Consider the following 13,363-nt stretch of genomic DNA (forward strand, 5'->3'; position numbering starts at 1 on the left):
GGTTTTTGTGAGGTACACCCAGTTAGCTTACACAAAGTGTTATTCCCCAAATTGTTTTGGGGCACTGCAGACATTATAGTTAATAAACTTACATTGACATTTATTCATCGCTAACAGGCCTGGTTTTTAGGTTATCCATTGACCTAAATGTGTATTGCAGCAGGGTCTTAGCAACTCTGTGGAGAAGTACACTTTGGGGTGGCCATTGTTTGAGAAATGGGGGAGGAGAGAGTTAATTAGGATTGTTAATCCTTCTGTTATTACAACGATGTCTCAACCCTCATTTAAACTCGCACGGTCACGCGCACACACACACAGACCTTTGGAAATCATTAACAATGCAGCTCTAATGACGCTTTTGCATTCTAGTTCCTCTTACCACGAGAACCCACTACGAGGGTGTGAGTTTGCATGTGTGTGAAAGTGGGTTGGAGGGTCACAGGTAGGATTACAAGTATTTTCAGACAGCCTAAAGGGAATTTGCTCCGAGACCGCCTGAATCACCTGGTCTGTCGCGAGACCATGCGTACTAGATTAATGACGGCTTGGGCTCTCGTGCAACCAGACTGTGTCAAAGCAAACCGTGAGATGACATCAGCGAGACAGGATTCATTGTATTTACGCTTAACACCGCAACGTTTCTCGGTGCTATGTACATCAACGATTAGCCTTTGTGGATTTAATTTCACAATATTACATTCGTGTTGATCGTCACTTTATTTACACAAAGGGTAAATGGGTCAATGGCGACTTGTTCCCACAGCGCAGCCTTCTGCATTCTTGTGGTAACTGCAAGACCGGTCTCGTGTTCTTTGCGCAGACACACACACACGCGAATGTGGTATTGCTGGAACTCCCACATTGCGTAATCCACTCACATCACAACTGCTGCGTCACCCAACGTCCTCTCGTTCGTAAGCCGTCAGTGTAGAACCTGGCGTCCCGCGCTTTCCTCAACCACACGTCTCTTCCTCTGGGTTACGCTCTGCTTAGAGAAATGAGAGGAAAAGCATGAAGTGTTATGTCAAATAAAGCCAAGCGATCAAAGCAATGTGGATGTTCCTTTGTTAAACCGATGTGACGTTGGCATTGTAGAGAAGTTGTAGATGCTATTTTCTGCTTACAGACTTTATGAATGGATGAGCGTACGGCGGTGACTCGCAGATGATTATTATAACGTTGTCTCGTTCCGAAATGACCGCATAACCTCACTGTTTGGTCTGCTAGATGTTTTTGGGTCTTGCCAGCAGAGGTTGCAGTCTGTCCTGCATGACTAGCGCAGCGTTTTTTTTCTCTATGGAGTATTTCATTCTGTAGTGGTATTTAAGCCGGCATAACTATGTGTGGTATGCACACACACACACATCACACGGTCATTCAATCCTGAGAGTCTAACAGCTGTAGGAGACGTTAAAAGTATTTTTTATTCTCCAAATGACATTTCCGGTGCCAACTGTATTAAAGATGTAAATATATATATATATGGTGTCGTATTCTGATTTGGCGTCTATAACAGGCTACATTTTGGGTTGTCGGCACAAAAATCTAAATTTGCGTGTGTTTTTCTACCGCAGCTGGTCCTGTTTAGTCTTGGATGTCAGACACGTGGTGCCGTTGTCCAAAGAGGAATGAACATTTGTGTATAAGTGTGTTTCTCTGTCTTTGAGGTTGTTCTCTTGCGTTACGGCACCAAACACAAAGCGCGCACGTGCGCAGTCCAGTCCAGTTGTTGCAGCCAGCCGAGACGCAGATGGCCCTCAGTGATACCACATTCCAGATGCATTGTTTAAGGAAGGCAAGCCGGGTTAGATAATTGACAGCCACAGCGCGCAAGAGAGAGAAACCCTCCCCCCCCCCCCGTCCGGCTACAGTCTCACACACGCACAGATGCACATGCACACGCATTGTTCACAGCACGCGCCCCCTTTTCTTTCTTTTCCCCGCATGCGTCCCGCCCCCGAGCCCGCTCTCTATACGTCTCTCTCTGTTTCACCCTAGCAGCAGAGCGCATAGTCGCCTCCGATTGGTGGACAGCCTTTCTTTGTGAGCTATCTGTGGCGTGACGTTGCCTCGCGTGTGTTTGCGAGTACGTGTGTGTGGGTCACAGAGTGCGGGGGGAGGGGGAGCAATGCATCACGTATTCTGTTAGCTTTTCGTTTGGTGAGCGAGCGAGAGGGGGAAGGGGGGCAGAAGAAAAAATAAAGAGGGAGGAGGCAATAGTGCAGCACTGATAGCGATCGCTTTGCCTTTTAAAAAAATGCTCCTGTGTGTATGTGGTCGAGCCATGAATTGGAGGAAGTGAGAGAGAGAGAGAGAGAGAGGCAGGCAGGGAGGGCGAGAGCGTACAAGAGCTAATGTAAAACAGGATTAAGAACACAAGATGGCTTCCTGAATGGACAGAGACCAGAAAGAAAGAGAAAGAGAGAGAGAGAGTGAGAAGAAAAGAAAGAGATAGAGAAAGAAAGAGGGTCGCAGAGACAATGGTTTGGGTCTTCTGATGGGGACACATCTTGCCACCAGAGAACTGCACACGAAGACAGCAAGGCTGAGTAGGTAAATATTTATTAGCAGTGGAAAAAATGAAGGACAGTTATGGCAGATGGGGTTGGGGGGGCTATTCTTTTGGGACGGGGGGCTCGGGGTAGAAGCTGAACAGCATTGGGATATTGAATGGCTGGGGTCAAAAACAGATCGCTGGCTTGAGCTCATTGTTGAATGTCTTTTTATGATATAAATGTATGTTTGTGTATAAACATAAATAATAAATTTGATAATTTTCGGTTTTATGTGTTAAGGATCTTGTCATAATCAAAAGCATCTTATCTTAAAGCAGCTTGAAAGCTCAGTGCAGGTTAAAAAGATCTGTGCTGTTATGAATTATTATTACAGCCTTTGGATTGCATGTCATGCATGTGTTTTTTGCATGTCAATTTTCATGCCACTTGTTCAGTGTTCTGAATGCATTTTTTCGTTCTCCTTTATTCCATGCACGACCTGGCAGGTGGAATATTTTGAAGACGTAAAAGCTCGGTCCGTCACCCCAAACCTGGCTAAAGAGGTGAGATAAATAACTCTTCTTCTGACCTTGGCCAAGTTATCCATGTGTGTATCCTCTTACAGAATTGGCGCCGTACTGCAAATGTCATCTGTATTTGATCTTCTTCATATCGCCTGGTGTACGAGCACGGCTCCCAATACTTAAAATATTTTAAGCTGACGATTTGTGCTTTTGCATGACTCAACAGGCTCATTGCGTACCCAGATGGAGTGTGACAGTTTCAACTTTAAGCGACAGCTGCACCACCTGTGTGTGCAGGTGTGAGTTGGTGTTTGTGGCCTTCGTGTCTGTCTTATACCGCAATCCCAGTACGACATCAGAGCCCATTTACAGTAACATGTCGTAATGCGTCATAAGATGCCAGGCAGAAATAAGAATGAGAGGATGGTGGCGTAGAGCTGGCGGGCACCGGCTCTGGTTTAAAGGGACCCGGGCTCAGCGCTCATTGGAAGAGAGGGAGGCGTGAACTTCGCCTGGCAAAGAGAGGGGAGAGGAGGAGGCGGCCTTTCTCTCTCTCTCTTTGGCTTTATCTCGCTCTGTCTGTCCGTCTGTCAGTCCGTCCACTTCTCTGCCTCTCTTCTCTCTCTTGTTGCATCCGGCCCAGAAGAAAGAGTGGCGGGCGGGACTGCCAAAGTTTCCAGTCATCTGAGGTAAAGAGAGTTAAAGTTAATGGGTCACGCGAGCACGCATGCGCGATGACGACACTGCTATTTGTGTGAGCTAGCACGTGGCGGAGTGTTTATGTAGTAACATGTAGCGTCAGAGTAAGACAGACTCAACAGGCCCTGAGAGCTTTGGTGAGAGTTAGCGGCGACCGTGTCAGAGAATATGGGGTTTTATCCGTAGGTGTAATCATTTCCACTGCGCTTTTATTCCTGTAAAATCAAACAGACAGTCTCTCCAGCACCGGCGGTGTCCGTGTTTGCACTTTGAATGCTCCATGCCGGATTTAGCTTTAGCCACGACACACCATTCACAATGTGTAGTCTGTGACAGTCCATTTCCAACTAAATTCTGTTATTTTGATTATATGATTAAGTTGACTGTGTGCCGTCACGGAAGGCTTATTTCGCGCACACACACACACACACAGGGTTATCTAAGCTCACACAGATGTATATTTAAATATTACGTTCGGTCTCCCAAAATGTTGTTTTGAGATATTGCTTGGCTTACCAGTTGGCCATCACGTCCCTCTTCTCTCGCATATCAGTGTCTCTCAGCCACAAATCATCAGATTGCTGTGAGAGGATTCTTTCCGTCACGTTTATTTGCTCCCAAAATACTTTGTGAAAACCGTGGATTGGCATTGTCAAGCTTTGTTAGGCATTTGGCAATGATGCAAAACGTACTGTCACTATACGGTTTAGCACATGGTGACGCTAATGTTCCTCCGTACATTGTCTGATTCTTATGTAATTGCTCAGCTTTCCCCTATAAGCCATAGAAACGGTAACATGTCCATTTTAAACGATACCTGGCAATACAAATGTCAATCAAGGCTCCTTGGAGAGAAGAAGAGGTGTTGTTTCTGTGTAGCATTTATTTCCTTCGGTTTGGCTTTCGATTGACGTAACGAAATCATGGGGATAACCTTCACATGAAAGGGCTCTGAGATTGACTATAAAAGCAGACTGCGTGCTTTACTCTGAATGTTTGATCTATGGTGCAAACGTACATCATCACCCCAGTTTGTTCATTTAAAAGACTGGAAAGAACGACCACATTAAAGAGCTCATGGAAAGTCTGTAGTAATGGTTCGTTTCGAGGTGCGAGGAATCTCCTAGCGTGACGGGAAAGGGTTAAGGCTGACCTAGATTTTACAGCAACAGTGAGTGGCAGATGACATCACTGCTGTAATTATAGTTCAGACCCCGCCCCTGAGGCTGCTCACGTGATGGGATATTTGTGTGTATGTATATCTGAACGTGTGCTTGAGGGGAAATGGTTTGTTTTTAAAGCGAAAAAAGCGAAAAGCAGGATGTCGTTTGGTTTTATTTCCATCGGTGGACCTGAAATGATGCCGCTGCCTTTGGATTTGTGTTCTTAGAAATGATGACCCTAACATTAATTGATGCATTGATTGGTTGTATCCTAGTGCTGCCACTGTGTGGGATAATCAGCAAGTGTATTAGACAAAAATTGTGTTCACCTTCGAGGAAGGTGGATGGTAAAAATGTAATGCCGTTAATAATCTTTGTAAACTGACGCCTCAGCACGATACGTTTTCTGAAACCAAACACAACCTGCAGTCTAAGCTTATTGTTTGCATAACATCACATGGTCTGTTTTTTTCTGTCTGTTCACCTTGCCAAACGTTCCAAAGTCCATTGGACTGATCGACAGTAAAAAAAATTGTGAAATATACCATAAGTTTGTATAACATACAGGGACTAGCTTCGCTTAAATAAAGAATTATATAAGTTTGATTGTAATTATACTTGCAAAGTGTTTTACTTCCCAAAAATTAAAGATTTTAAACACTTTTTACAGATTCACAATCTTATCTTTATAAATTTACTTTACTTTAATATTTAATACTTTAATATTTAATTGCAATATCATTTTTTTCTAAAATCGAACACCTTTCCGAATGTACAGTTCATAAATAATCAGGTCATTCCTGTTCTGCTGTAGCTTTTGAACTCTGTAACTTGAAAAAAGAGCTAGACATACAATAGATGTTATTCATGGTGCATTGATAGGTCAGTCAAGGTTGAAATTTGAAAATGTCTTTAAAAACTAGCATACCAACATCATGTACGATATGTATCCTCTTTTGTATTTAAAATGGCTAATCATACAAAAGGGTTTGTGTATGAACGTTTGTAGAGATAACAAGTATGTGTGCGTGTTTACATTGACTGTATTTACACAGAATGCCTTACAAAACAGGTTAAACATGTTCGTGTATAAGTGACAGCTTATTGATGTTGGGTGTTTAGAAGCTGATACGATCTTCACAGCTAAGAGAAATGGTTGCAGCTTCATGTTTCCATGGAAAAGGCATTCTATAGAACATTATGGTGCTGAACCATCATAAACGCACTGGTAATTGTGATTGTGTGAAGATGCATTAAAGATAATGAAAGAGCATGTGAAAAACTAATAGTAAATATGTTGCAGTTAGACATAGAATGACATTCATGGCGTAATAATATTTTGCCAAATGCTTATTTCTAGCTTTAGCTCCTTCGTATTTTTTCTATCTAAGTCTGTTGTTTTGGTAGAGATAATCACACATGCTCGTCCTTCATGGTGGCATGTGGCTTTGCCACTCCTGTGGAATGGATGACTGCATTACTGCAGTTAATGAAAAATGAATGGACAGGATGTTCCGTGGCACATCAGCTCAATAAAGGCGTGTTATCTCTCTTTTCATCTTACTCCTGACCCACGGTGAATGTAATGTAATTTCTACCTCTGATGTACAGTATCATTTTATTTATGCATTACTATTGGCTGTCACTCCGTTGAAGCAAAGCAAAGCGCTTTGCATGGCAAATGTACTGTATATCAAAGAAAGGTTGAGACCAAACAGGACATGCAATGCTGCAGTGCACTTAGTAAGGTTTTCAAAGAGGTACTGGCCCTTTAAATTCAGCTACGCCGGACTTGGACATATGTGGAGCTAATCTTAGCCCTACTCCTGAGAAAGACAAGACTGGCAACCAGCCACCGTGCAGGGCTGAAGAGAGAGTATTCTCATTTTGGACTTCTTTTGTCAAAGAAATCTGCCACAATGAGGTTTTATGATGTATGGTTTTCGCATCTGGGCTGCTTAACATTTAAAATGTACGTTCAATGCCAATGTTTCAGGGGTTTGTTTGAAAGCTAAATGAAATGAACCTATCCTGGTTTATGTATCAGGTTTCCTCTGCGTGATGTTGTCCATATATCTCCTTCACCGTGATTGTCTTTCCAATTCTGTCTGTCCTTCTTCTCTTACAAGCTTTTGTCTTCTGCCATTCTGCTATTTTCAGCTTTTCCTGGCTCTCGAATCCCCTTGCTCATCGAATTTCACCTGTTTTTTTCCTCTCCTCCAAAACTTCTTGCACAAAGACCACTCTTCAGTCCATGCGCCGTCCCATACCACCTCCTTTCCCACCATCTTATTGAGTGATGAGGGTCGCTCCTCCCTTCCCCCACTTTCCTTATGTCTGTTCTGCTTTGCTTCCCTCTCACTTTCTCTCTCTCTCTCTGTCTGTCTCTCCCTTTCTCTTTGTGGGCTGAAATGAGGAGGGGGTGCTCATCTGGGATGTGCGTGCTGACTTGCATGTGCCATGTGTCGGGCACAACGTATTATGACACACATTATATACCTTCCCACCATACCCTAAGAAAGAAGCATCAGGTCATGGATTGCGTTGGGTTTACACAAAACTAATTGAGGATCAGAAAAACTAGATCATGGGATGAAGTGTTGAGGGGGTGAGAACAATAGAAAGATATGGAAATAACATAAATAACACCATGGGAATTACCAAGCAGATGGGAAAATGGAACGGTTAGTACAGACAGACTGACAAACAGAAGTAGGTATCTTGATCTTGAATGAATGTCTGGGGTATTCATGATCTTTCCCAGACGTAATGCACTCAATGACCCTAAGCTGTGTGCATACGTGCGACGGTTTGTGTGTGCTCTCGCTTGCAATCGTATGAAATTCTTAGAAAGCACCATTGCATTCCTCAAATGTGAGAGATTGTCCAAAGCTGTACTGAAGGAAGCAGATTAATAAACAGATGTAGAGAGGAAGGGTGTGTCTTTGTCTGTTGTTGTTGTTCTGAGTGATATGAGGAGGAAAATGTTTGGAAGGACTAGTTGGAGGAGACAAAAAGTTGTCTGTGTTTTGCTGTGTTCAGCTCTTCCAGTCATATTTTTAATATCCTGAAATTTGTGCATTTGGGAATACTAGCCAAACTGAACAGAAGAAAAGATCAATTAATTTCTCTCTTGATTTGATTCCAGTGTATTCAGGTGCTTGTCCCTGTGGATATATGAATTACTCATGCTTCGGTCTTGTGTTTTAAATGTTGAAATTCCTAATAAATAGCTGTATACTAATACTGCATGACTAATAATGTGTATACATTACACAATGATTTAGCACATTTCTGTGAATTCCAGCTCGTGGAATGAGTGTTCATGCTAATTTGGGTGTTTCCTATGGGTGTGAATGTGTGTTTCTATTTTGTTGTGGGTGGTTTTGTGTAGGAGAGCTGATTATTTTGTGATCTTGTTTTAGTGATGTGTGTGATAATGAGCTACAGATGAGTCATAGACTGATGGACCAAAATACAGAAAGTGATCTTCATATGCTATTCTATATCACCAGCATAACGGTTAACATGTTACTCATCGCTTTTCTGAGAATCTCTGAATCTAAGAATTTTTAAAATCATGGTTTTGAATCAGACATAGGTCTGAATGTTGCTGGGAAGGAATATGCATGCCTTTTGTTATGTGTTGCTGTTCTAAGAGTTCACAACTAATTCATCAATCCTAGTTATACATTTACAATTATACATTTACAGAGACACACTTGATGAGTGATAACTTGATAGAAAGAGCATTCATTATTGACCTTTTTTCTTTTGGGTCGTGTTGAATTGGCAACCTTTCCATCTATTGCTGTGGCCTTTCTGAGACATTTGAAGTTTCACATCCCCAATGTCTCTTATGTTTAGATCAAATATCAACTGTCTTGTGACCAGTGTTGGGTGTAACTAGTTACTGTAATTTCATTACTTTTCCCTTGAAAAAGTAAAGTAAGGGATTACCCTAAGTTTTTCACTAATTTAATTATGGGTCAAGCTCGAAGGGCCAAGTATGTTTTTTTCTTTTGACTGATTTGTACGAAATTTTGATATATAGCTTCTAAAGACACTGGTGACACTGAAAGGATTTTCGATTGGTCAATCCGTTCTTGTACTGCACGTCAATGAATTCGATGGAGAGCTCACCAGAATGGATTTGATGCTGCATCTTCGCCAAACTTTCACATATTGATACGAAATTTGGTAGGTATCATCACAAGCCTGACCTGAGGTAACATGTTGTTTCGGCGCAGCGCAACCTAGTGGTCTTACGTTTTGAAAAATGGCTATTTTTGCTTATAACTTCCGAACGGTTTGTCCAAAAATAAAAAAAGTTTGTCAAGTTAGATGCAGGGTCTCATGCAGAGTCAAACGATATCCAGTGTTCCCATGTCGGCCATATTGGGCATCTGTCATACTAAATATATGGTGCAAAATGCTGTTTTTTATGAACGCCTTAGCGTATCGCTACGAAATTTGGTATTCGGCACCATGCCCTGAGAGAGCCCGTAAAGTTTTGAAAATATATTTACAGGCCTAAAAGAGTCGAACGATACCAAACAGGTTTCGCTTTACGACCTGTAAAGTGCTTTGGTGCAAAGTATAACTTTCGAATTACTTTGCAACCGTTACTCCGATCGAGACGAAACCAGCGTTGGAAACGCAAAACATTTAGTGGTTTACTACTCATCACAGGCCAAATGTAAATGTTCATGGTAAGTGGGCCAAAAATGCAAAAAGACATTGCTGCTTGATATTTTTTTCTTTTTGTAGTGTACATGCTTATAATTTCTAAACCAAATTAGATGTCTTCAAATCTTACACATTTATCTTACATTAATGGGTCTGAGAAGGCGTCGACCATTTGGAATTTTGTCGTAAAAAGCAGTATTTTTGAAACGCAATGGAGAATCGCTACGAAACTTGGTATGGTTCATCAAGATCATATTCTGAGAGGAGCTGTAAAGTTATATGCCAGCCCTAGTGGGGGCCCTAGTGGTCATGAAATATAACGAAATGTATTAAAATGTTTGTTACATATGTGGAAAATCAACATAATGTTATTCACATTCGTATATTGTATTTGTTGGCTCAAGCAGAGTTCATTGATATCAAAGTTGTCATATTCCACCATACTTCCTGTCTGCCACATTGAATTATATAAATAACACTCCTAAATAAAAGCTTCTTGATTGATTAAAGTGGTTCTCATATATAGCCTCAATTATAGGGTCATGTGGCTGTATCTTCGGAACACTTTTGTGTATTGACACGAAAGTTGGTATGCATCATCACCGGCACAAGTTTGGTGGTCTAAAGTTATAAGCAATTATATAATAATTGAATAGCTATTAAATGCTTTTACATATCTCTTAAATGCTTTTACATATCTGCTGTGCAGAAACTAACCATCAGAAATGTCCACATGTATTTCCCTTTGTGCCATTGTATTGATTGAACCCGCAATTGCTGCTTGCAGCTATATTTGCAGTTAATTTTGATGTAATTAAACTAAATTATTTGTGTATATATGTGTGTGCAATAGTGGAATAGACATCAAAATTCAAAGTTTAACTTCAAAATCTATGGTTTAATGTATAATTATCACATTTGTAATACTTTGGTCAGTTTACAAAACTACTTTATGTAGTTTTATAGTATTTATTTGAATGAATTAGAAGAGCTGTTTCATGTGAATCCTTGAAACATTTAACTAATCAAGGTTGATATAGGATATAGAAAGTAATTAGTAAAAAGCAATTAAATACTTTTTTGGAGAGAATCAATTGTACTGTAATCTAGTTACACTGTTGAATAAGTAATTAGTAACTAGTAATTATTACTTTTTATAACTAACTTACCCAACACTGCTTGTGTATGTTTGTGGCTTGCTTGGTTGGGTTTTCTCATATTTTAAAACACACAAGACAACTCTAGCATTTAGAGTAATGCAGAAGCAAGGGTATTTTGTCTGGTTCCTCTTGGCAATCAAGATTTTCTTGTATAGTTTGATGAACTGATAATATGGGCCAAGTATGTATTTACGTTGATCTTTCAGTTGGTGTCATTGAGGTTAACATAGAGATAACATTTGCAAAAACAACGAGCAACATTTTTTTTCTTCTCCACACCATTTGTTCATCTTTGCTAATGTTAGTTAATACAAACTGTTGATGGAAGATCATTGTGATCACATATGTTAACAGATACAACTTTTTGGTTATAAAAATGTATTTCTTATAATTAACTTTAACTAGGATGGGCATTTTTTATCATATTTCAAATCGAGTACTGGACGGGTTTGAAAGTACTTGGGGTGGGGCGTGTCCCTCATGTTGACAAAAAGATTTTAATTACAACACGGATATGAAAATGTATGTTGTTAAAACTACGACATGATTGAGATAATAATTAAATCAACACTGTTAGATTATTAAAAATTCACTGTCAATGTTTTTGAAAATACATAAAACATTTTAAAGAAATATCAGCGTGAGGTGAGCATCATATCTGCCCTGTTGTATTTCTGTCTGACAGTAAAGTCTTTTATGCTCATCTGACTTGGGCAGGGTGAGCGTTTTTTATCCATTCTTATGAACTTGAGCGCACGTTCACATGGCTCCGCGAGCGGCGCGGATTCAACACTGGAACCCATTATAACCAGAAGTTCTGTGCCCACTTGATGCAGCACGAAGAGATACAACAAAGGCTTTGTTTGGTTTCTTTTGCGTTGCATCGAGGCACTCACGTGTGATGTAGACAGAGTGTAGGATGATAACGAATCAAACTTATAGTAGATTTGTATGTTTTGTATGCAGCTTGGTGCTAAACGTTTTGCACTCGATTGTAAAAATCGGGCATCGCTGCGTGCTTTCTATATACCCCTCTGTGCTCCAGACTTGACTCTCAACTCGCAACCAATCAAGTCTCTGGGTACCACCCAAAAAGCCAGCATAAGCAATCAGAAAGAAAGAAAATAAATTTAGTTTACAATTTGTATTTATTGACCAAAACGATCATCGTTTTCATCATCGATCGTCAAGTCTCTAGTACACCATCTCTAACATTAACTGAAATTAATAAAGAGATGTTGTTTAGTATATACAGTATGCAAAACTATACATGTATATAACTATACATATGTCATCGTTTATATATCATATGGATGTGTTTGTTTTGCTTAAATAGTAGTTTATGTACAGTGTAAGAGTTGTTTCTTTGTTATGGTTAAGGATTTACTTTTAGACCTGTAGAATGTTTTTGTATTCTACTATAGGACGTAATGGAAAATTATACGTTTTTGTGGTGCAAACTGTTCAACTGATAAATTAAAGACACAAAGACACTCAAGCGCCTTAGCAAAAAGAACACTGGTACTAATATTGCTCTGTAATCTGCGTTATGTTTTGCCGCATTTTTGTTCCTTATAGCGTAGATGTGCCGTAGCTTATGACAGAAAGGGTTAGGTAACTACAGGGCATGAGAACTGCTGCGTCACGCTAGAAAGGAGAGAGGGAGTACATCTAAGTGGGTGAGTGTGTAAGGGGAGGCACATCCACATTATGTGTTGTGACACATCTGCCCAGCCCTCTATCGCCAACTAGGAGCGCAGAGCGATTCTGATGACATAACCACGACGTCATGACGGTTCGCTCTCTCCGTTCACTCTCTCTCCAGCGCTCACTTTCTCATTCACTCGCTTTTCCTTAGCCAGTGACAGTGCACTTTACCTCTCCGCCTGGGCTTGTGTCTGAGTGTGTTTGTCCACGGTGTTGCCTTGCCTTTACGATGTTGGTGGTGGCGATCCAACTGGCAGGACTCGGAGAGAGAGAGCAAGTGAGCAAGAAATAAAAGACACTAAGATGAGAGATTGGCGACTTGAACTACATAGCGAGAGGTTTCGAGGGTTTATACGAATCCTGTGCAGTCTGCAATCACAGCCTCATAATGCAAGACCGATTCTGCGGAGAAGCTTAATGGCGACTATCAGAGACAACTGCTATGCCTTTTTCTGAGTACAAAATCAAGCCGGGGTGGCGATGGAAGGAAAAACTGAGAAAATGTAAAGGTAGAGATAGCGAAAAGATGCCAGCAAATGAGGGAGAGAGACAGATCAGGCTGAGAAGCTAACAGGAGCTAGGAAACAGGCTTTCGAAGACATGGGTTGGCATGAAATGGTAGAGCGGTGTTTAGGCAAAAATGAAATCGCAAGACCGGCTCGGAACACGAAAAATAAGAATGTTATTTAGAGCAAGGCTCATAGGAGATTCTTGTTCTTTACAGCTTAACTTACTCGCCATAGTTCTCTCGATATCGTCTGCTCTTCCCTACCCTGGAGTCCCTCATCCAAACATTCGCCTTTTTCCATCCCTGCGAGCACCTCATCTCCCTCGCCTGTGAGCGGAACTAACAACATCGATAATTCAAACAAGTTAATCGACAGCAACACTGTGCATAAACCTCTCTGTTTTATGTGCAAAATAAT

General features: G+C 40.9%; 1 protein-coding gene across 2 annotated transcripts in view; it reads left to right on the forward strand.

The window, feature by feature from the left end:
• The first annotated feature begins 2,105 nt into the window (after positions 1–2,105).
• Positions 2,106–13,363, forward strand: part of tet3 (tet methylcytosine dioxygenase 3) — a 30,832-nt gene continuing 19,574 nt past the window's right edge. The window contains exons 1-2 of one of the 2 annotated variants that reach the window (XM_079485309.1): positions 2,106–2,553; positions 3,002–3,058. The gene's annotated coding sequence lies outside the window, so the exon portion shown is untranslated. The remainder of the gene's footprint in view (positions 2,554–3,001; positions 3,059–13,363) is intronic. The other variant, XM_079485310.1, reaches the window with a different exon arrangement.

This window comes from Barbatula barbatula, assembly GCF_947034865.1.
Source record: "Barbatula barbatula genome assembly, chromosome: 2".
NCBI classification, from domain to species: Eukaryota; Metazoa; Chordata; class Actinopteri; order Cypriniformes; family Nemacheilidae; genus Barbatula; species Barbatula barbatula.